The sequence below is a fragment of the Athene cunicularia genome (assembly GCF_003259725.1).
Source record: "Athene cunicularia isolate RWA chromosome 5 unlocalized genomic scaffold, athCun1 chr5_part1, whole genome shotgun sequence".
NCBI lineage: Eukaryota > Metazoa > Chordata > Aves > Strigiformes > Strigidae > Athene > Athene cunicularia.
The window spans coordinates 44,832,151-44,840,515 of record NW_020799101.1 but is presented as its reverse complement, the minus strand read 5'-3'; the positions used below and the strand labels follow the sequence as shown (position 1 = coordinate 44,840,515).

At 41.5% G+C, this 8,365-nt stretch overlaps 1 long non-coding RNA gene across 1 annotated transcript; it reads left to right on the top strand.

Moving 5' to 3' along the window:
* The first annotated feature begins 5,803 nt into the window (after positions 1–5,803).
* LOC113480787 lies at positions 5,804–7,913 on the top strand. The gene is made up of 2 exons (XR_003398528.1): positions 5,804–6,014; positions 6,233–7,913. It is a non-coding gene; the product is annotated as an uncharacterized LOC113480787 (long non-coding RNA).
* The last annotated feature ends 452 nt before the right edge of the window (positions 7,914–8,365 follow it).

The window sequence follows — 8,365 nt, the reverse complement described above, 5'->3', positions numbered from 1 at the left end:
ATTTGTTTACCTTCCACAGTTTTAATTATTTTTGATGGGGCATAAAACCAAATCAAGCCAGTCTCTCACCACTTCATGGGATTTTACTTTAATATCACTTCTCTAATAAGATAATTTTAATATCACTACTCCCCTAGTGTTTGCTTCCAAAACGTAGCTGAAATTTCCAGCTTTGGTTGCAAACACTGAGTTTTTCATTACTTTATTACACTTGTCTTACATTTTCAACATCATAAACAAATGAAGAGTTAAACCTCGCTTTCTTTAACAACAGTTATGTTTTGCTGTACAGAACTTCAGAGGTGGTGGTAAGCTGTCTTTTTGTAACTCCCACATTGGCTAAGGGGGCTGAATTCCTGACAGCACTGCGTTTTTGCCCCTAAATGTAGACAATGAATTGCCATCTGAGTTATGTGGGCCTGATGACCAATAGCTGTCACAGCTTCAATTTGTTATGCTAATTTTATTGCAGTCCATGTCCTTGTCGACTTGTTCCAGCCTAAGTCACTATAAACCACTAATGAATATTACAAGTACCTTGCTGTGAAGAGTAGCTGACGTATCTCCTTCAAGCCCTTAGGAAGACTGCATCCCCCTTAGATTCTTTGGAGTTATCTCTGTGACCTTCAGAAGTGTAGCACTTTTAATTCCAGACTTGTACTTCCATCTGAGATCACTATTTAAAACAGTTAACTTTAACCATGCCAGTACCTGCAGCGTGCCATTGGATGAGAAGCAGAAACAAAGTGAGGGAGAGATTTTACCAGTTTCTGAAGTTCAACCTAAGGCATATCAGTTTTGTGCAAGCGGATAGCCTTCTCTGTGGAAGCTTTGATAATATATAGTGCTTTTACTGCAATGTAGCCATCTTTAGACTAAAAATATGCTTTCTGGCTGACAAGCCTGCTTAGTTTTACAGAAGAAGCACAGTAATAGCATAGGTTAAAATTCCATATGTGTTTACATGGAGAGAAAGAATTGGGCAAAAAGAGAAGAAATGAGGAAGGTGACAACAAGGACTTCTCTCAAGACTCTCTTGGAAAAGTCTCTCCCTGAACAGTTTCTGCAGACTCTTCTGAAACTTTTTCTCTTTGAATATGTCTAAAAAATATTGCTTAGTTTTTTCCCCTTTCTTTTACTCCCTTTTTAAAACTTTAATTATTGGCATTTTCCCTCTATGCATCATTACTATGGATAGCAAAAGTATAACAGTGAAAACTTTAATTACCTGCTTTCTTCTACCATATCCACTATATAAAATATCAGATCACAGAAAAGCCAGAGATGTCAAAAACTACAAGAAAGGTTTCTTCAGGCATGTAAACAGCAAGCAGAAACAGAAGGGGAATATTAGCCCACTGTTCAACAGGAGGGATGAATTTAGTCACGAACAACGCTGAAAAGGCAGGTGTTCTCAACGCTTTCTTCACCTCTGTCTTTCCCAGCACTGCTGGGCCCCAAGGGCTTGGGAATAAAAATCCAGGTTGGTGCAAACACAGACCCATGTCAGTGAAGAAAGTGTTGGTGTGTGAACTATGACAGGAGCTTGAGCCCTACAAGTATATTCTTAACACCCGAGGGTGTTAAACTGGATGACGTTGCAAGTCTGCTTTCCATAACCTGTGAGAAGTTGTGGAGATTGAGGAATGTCCCAGAAGACTGGAAGAAGGCTAATGTCACCCCCGTCTACAAGAAGGGCTTAAAGGAGGATCCAGGAAATTATAAGCCCATCAGCCTTACTTCAATCCCTGGGAATGTTATGGAATGAATCCTCCTGGGGGCTATCACAAGTCAGATGAGGCATGTGATTGGGAAAAGCCAGCACAGATTCACCAAGGGCAAATTGTGCTTGACAAACCTGATCACCTCCTACGACACAGTAACCTGCTTGGTTGATGTGGGGTGAGAGATGGTCATTGTCTGCCTGGATTTCTCCAAGGTTTTTCATAGAGTTCCCCACAGCCTCCTCCTAGAGAAAGCGATGCATTACGGCCTAGACAAGTGGTCTGTGGGTGGGTGAGGAACTGGCTGGCAGGACGCACCCAGAGGGGCTGGGAAATTGCTGCTTTTATAACTGTCAACCTGTCCCAAGTGGGGTCCCCCAGGGATCGATATTGGGCCCAGTGCTGTTTAAGATCTTTACAAGTGATCTGGATTATGGGAACAAGTGTACCCTCATGAAGATGGCTGATGGTACCAAACTGAGCGGGGAAGTGGACACTCCAGAAAGGAGAGCCACCCTGCAGGGAGAGCTGGGTAGGCTGGAAGAGTGGGCTAACAAGAACCTGATGAGGTTCAACATGGACAAGTGTAAGGTCTTGCACTGGGGCCACATAATCCAGGAGCGCAGCACAGTCTGGGATCAACCCAGTTGGGGAGCAGTTCTGTGGGTAGATCCATGTTGTCCACCATGGACAACAATCTCCATACGGGTGAACAGTGAGCTGCTGTGGCAAAGAAACCCAGTGGGGTGCTGGGTTGCATCAACAAGGGCATCACCAGCAGAGATAAAGTCATTATCCCACCCAGTGCTTGTCAGGCCACACCTGGAGTACTGTGTTCAGTTCTGTGAAAAAAAAGTTGTGGCCAGGCTGGAGAGGGTCCAGAGAAGGGCCACAAAGATGGTCAGGGGACTGGGCAGCCTGACACGTGAGGAAAGGCTGAGAGAATTGCGTTTGTTCAGCCTTGAGAAGAGAAGGCTTAGGGGAGACCTTATCACCATGTCCCAGTATTTAAAGGGTGGCTACAAAGAAGATGGAGACTCCCTTTTTACAAGGAATCAAATGGAGAAGATGAGGGGTAATGGGTACAAGTTACTTCTGCAGAGATTCAGATTGGACACAAAAGAAAGGTTTTTCACAATGAGAACAATCATTCACTGGAATAATCTCCCCAGGGAAGTGGTGGATTCCCCAGCATCAGGCACTTCTAAGATTAGGTGGACAGGGTGCTGGGCCATCTTGTCTAGACTGTGCTTTTGCCAAGAAAGGTTGGACCAGATGATCCCTGAGGTCTCTTCCAACCTGGTGTTCTGTGATTCTGTGAAAATCATGCAAGTGTTTGTTTGAAGGGATTGCTGTATGAAATTTTCTAGTCTAACCTCCTGCTCTCCTAGCAGTGGGAGTGCCTAGCAGTTAGCAGTGGGATTACTGCTAACACTCGGTCATGGGCTAGTCATGGTTTTATCCAGCCAAACCTTGAAAACCTTCAATGTCAGGGATGCTGTGATCTCTCTGGACAGCCTATTCGAGTGTTGTACTGCAAAAGACTTTCTCACTAGTGTCCAGTCTGACAATCCACAGCCAAAATGGACAGTTTCACCTCTAGTTATTTTAACTGACACTACCAAGAGGAGTTTGGCTCTCATCTTCATAACTGTTCTTGAAATAATGTTAGGCAGGTCTCTTTTTCACCACACTGAATAAACCCAGGTATTCACAAAAGTGTGCTGGCACCAGGTTAATGGCTTAATGCCATTGCCTTCCTTCCTCCAAAGCTTTTTAGCTTTGTTTTTTAGCTTTCTGTACAGGTCAGCTTTGGTTGATGCAACTCTTCCATTTCCCCTTTACGTCTCCACCCTCCTTTTACCCACAAAGAAATGGAAAGAAACTTCCTTGGGTATACCTGAGTTCAGGCCTTTTTTAGTAGTAGGGTGAAATAAGTGATAAAGTTGTATAAACAAGCTCTTCTGACTTTTGGAGGCTTATTTTCATGGGACTGTAGCATAGTTAGTGGAGGCTTCTGTTCCAGGACTTGAGATCTGACTTCTTGCATCAATACAACATTCAAGACCCCAATGAGTGCCAGGCAATTTTAATAAGCATCAGAGCTGTAAGCAGTAGCAAATGTTTTAAGCGAGCAAGAGACATTGTACTGACACAAACTATTTTAAGGCAAGTTTTGAAATGGAGAGCAGGCTAGGCTTTCCCTGGCTAAGGAGAAGGAATTTTCTATGCAGTTACTTGTCTGTGTAGTGTGGGTTATATTTGCCTGAATGCAAAATGCTAAACGACATTAAGGAGTGAATTTATTTAAAATCTGTCATGCCAGTTTTAGATATGGTTCATGAATGCCTGAGCCTCCTTGTGGGGAGGAAGAAGGGGGACAACTAACTTAATGGATTCAGCAAGGCCTCTTCATAGCTGTTAAAATATGGCAGTTAATAGGAAGATGGTAAATCTAATGTCTCTGAAATTAAATACCTGTCTCTGTTTTCTGAAGAGCATTTGGGAGGGGAAAAAAAAAATGTTGTGTAATCCATGCTTCTGTGTGCCTTGAAGTCTATGGATTCAAAGCTAACCAGTAGTGCTACTGTAAGCTTGCTTTTTCAGGCATCCTCATGCAGAATTGTTTGCCCCTTCATGCTATCCAGTGGCCTAACTGGGTAGTGCAGTTCACTTACAAAGTCTGTTTTGAGCAGAGGAAGACAGAAAATAAATCATAACTATCATGCCACTCTGTGTGGCAGATATAATTTAGTGATGAATAAGAAGCATAGAATTGTTTTCATCTTTTAAAACACCAAACTAGTGATTCAGTTTAGAGATGTAATCTGAAAAATGGATGGGACTCACATTCTGGACCCGAAACTTGAAAGTCCCTTGAAATTGGACTCGTGCAGTATATTATTGAAAGTCCTATTTATAGAGAGAAGTGCATAGTTTTAATGTTCTGAAGTGGAGGAATGAGCAGACATAGCAATGCTTCCTGTTTGTGGGGGTCAGATACCTGCGGAAATGTGCACACTGGCTCAACAGTCTGTGAGAGTGTACTTAGTACAGCCACAGACAGTGTCTTGTCAGATCCTTGTCAAAGTGTTGCTAAGGTTTTGAAGCTTGTGAGATCTGGTGTGTTTAATAACTGATTAAGTGGCTACACACCAGGGGTGTTTTGATTTTTTTTTTTCTTTTTTTTTTTTTTTCCCCAGAGGCCTAGATCGAGGACAAGTTGAAAGCAATGCCAAATCCATGACTATGAGGAGAGGGGGTTGCTTCCTAGTGTACACATATACACACACTTCCCTTTCCTTCTCCTGTGGTGTGAGCTGGGGATAGGTGGAATGTGGTTTTGGATCCCCCAGGCCTATCTTGTCCTACCTCTGTGGTACCAGTGTCCCTCTGTCAACAATATACCCGTGCCACTTCCTCTTACCTCTTCCTTTGTGCCAGGGCCAGGTAGTTCTGAGATCCATCATCACTTTTTTTTTTTGTTTCTTCCAAACATTGCTATAAAAGCCCATTAGTTGTGCTCCGTTTCTTCATCCTTTCTTCTGTCCTTGAGGTCTTCCACTGAGGTGCCGACACCACCTTCTTCCTCTGAGCCCTCCTGTGGAGTTAAAAGCTCCATGTTCCAAGTCTCCTGGGGTTCCCTTTTCTCCTCCTTCCTCCTGCCCTCATGTTTCTCTCTGTACAGGTGCCAAACTGAGGAGCTGTTACTCAACTATAAAATCTCTGTCTTGGGTTCTACACGTCCTTCCCAAGCAAACATTGGGGGTTTATTACAGAGAAGCAATACTACAGCATTTTCTGTTAAACAACTGGAAAGAAGTTTTGTACTTCAAAGACAAATTGTAAGAAAGGCTTTTCAACCATATGCTTGCAACAGTTGTTTTTTAGGGCCCCAGCTGGGGATGCTGACTGTCAAGAGACCACTGAACTATCACTCACATTCCAAATGTGGCCCACAAGATATCTGATTACAAATGGTTTTGATACTGTACATTGTGATCTTAGAATTGAAAAAAGGCTACCTTAAGCCAGAGTTCAGTATGCAGGTTATCTAACTGCAATGATTTTAGTTCCTTGATGGATCTGTAAGTTAATCTGAAAGCATTCTCTGCTTAACATGATCTTTCCTATGCGCAGAGCGTTCTACCGTATTACGTGGTAACAAAATCATCCAAAATCCGCACGCCGACCTTTGATAAACCCACCCCTGAAACGTACGTCAGAGCTGCCTTGGGCACAGTAGGCCTGCAGTCCCGCACCAACGGGTACCTACCCCACGCTCTCATAGTAAGTCACCTTGGAAAACATAAGCATCTGGAATGTCCTTTCTATGTGTTTATTGTGGAAGAAGATTAAAGAATAAATTTGAATGTTAAATATTTTTGTTCTTTAACTTCTAATCATAACTTGGTATTACTTGTGTGTGCTGGTAACTGTTAGATTTCACTTAGTACAGGCTATAAAAAGCTGAGACTTCCCTTCCCCTCTTTTTTTTTTTTTCCTAGGGATGGCTCTTCTCTCTTCTACCTACATCTACTACCATTAATTTCATCATGAACTACAACAAACAAATACGGGCTCGTTATCTGAAAAAAATGAAGAAGAATTAAGTTGAAGGCAACTCGATCTCAGAAGCCTGAGACTCCTGCAGGTTCCATACCCACGCTGCAGCATCGAGTAGATCTAATGTTTTAAACGTCTTCAATCATAGGTGTAACTTTCTAACAAGCAAACCAGTCTTGTTTTGAGAATATGGGTGAAACAAGACTTGACTTCTGATAGTGATTTAATAATAGGCTTTATTTGTTCTTAGATATTATGAGGAGAGAAGTGCTTCTGACTAGAATTGCACTGTGCTGTAAGAAATACTTACATGGACTCAATCAGACATAGTGCTGTTGAGGAGCAGCTTGGTTATATGGTGTCCATCACACCTGTGTTGTGCGCATGGGTGAAGGGCAGAAAAACCGTCATTCTCGCATATTCCTGGACAGGTGGGCAGGGGCGGGAAGGGAGCGTATTTATTTAAAAAGGTAACCTAGCACCATTGACAGTGTAACATTTTCCCAGCTCAGGTTTTGGGTACTTGCAATGATTCTGCATTGTCAGCCAGCTCGTGGGTGCTCCCCTGCTTACACGGTCCAGCATGATTTTTGGTTATGAACTTGAGGGTAACAAGCCTAAAACCAAAATAAGTGTAATTGCTCATCTATAAATATATACATAAAATAACATTGCAAAAGGTATTTAAATTCTTGGTTCTTGGATATGGATTCTTACTTTTCAGTAATATGTAATCTTTACAATTTGTAATAACATTTTTAAAAGTTCAGTGCCTGCTCTTTTTAATAGGTGGTGATAACACAATGTAGATAAATGTCACAAATTATGTGTTATGTGCTGGTTGCTATGTAAAAGATTATGGGCACTTTAAATGCAGAGCTTGAAATTAGTTACTCTCCTTGTTAGCCATGATGGTTAAATTCTTTTTCAAGTATGTATGAGTCTGTCTTTTTGGTGAGGCCCTTTGAAATGTGCATACTGAATATTTGAGACCACTTTAAAATGAGAACCAGTAAACTTCTTTAAATGAAGAACATTTCTAATTTAAATTAACTGATTTGTTTCACGGTTCTGTTCCAACACGGAGTGCTCCAGTGAGGCTGAAGTTAACTCCAGGAGAGAGGGATCAGAGAATATGAGAAATCTGTGCTGCTGTTGTCTGTTTACCTACTCTTTAAATAAAGATTTTGGTCTCTTAACATTCCTTTTTATAAACCTAAAATGTACTGAAACTTAAAAGGCAAATCAAATTGCAAGCAACTACCTGTGTTTTCTGTGGTGACTTCCTATGGTTGAAGAGTGGAGGTTGTTTTCTGTCCTTGAAAGAATAATTTCAAGCTCTGATTTTGAAGTAAATTATGTTGTACTGAGACATGATTTGGGGCTAACATTTCTGTACATTGAAAAAACCTGAATACCGATGCAATGGTGCTGATCAAATCTGAGACGCAGATCCTATCCCATAGTTTTCTTAATTTTTTGGAACAGGGATGGTGAAGTCAGTGGTATTAGTTCTGTAAGAGCACATGACTTGGTTTGCTCTGGATCTGATGTGGAAGCATTGGACTAAACACACTGTATGTTTTTGACTTTGTGAAACAAATAAAATGAAATTTACTCTGACTTTCTAATGTTTTGGTTTTTCCCTTGAAATGTTTACCTGTACATTCAAACACCTGCTTGTCCTTTATCATATATAATAATGCAGTGAAAATTACTGTACTTTTCATATGCCAAAACCAGAGCTTTTATTAATCTGTCTTCCAGGCAGTTACCTGTTTTACAGTGCTGATCTTTTAAAATCACTGGAACACAAAAATAAACTGTTAATTAGAACTATTAGGCTATTAATAAGAAATAGGTTTTTTTCCAAATAGCAATTTTCTAGCTGTTGAAGGTGTTTGGAAAGATAATGTCCAAGGAACAGTGTGCATATCCAACTAGCACTGAAGCCAGGGTGCCCTGGTGGAGCCTGTGTCCACTTTGCCTCCACCCTGGCAGGCTGCAGTTGGGGTTCCCACTCTCCTGATTCCTCTGAGGTCTTTTATTTTCCAAACTGTGGCAGGGAATCACTT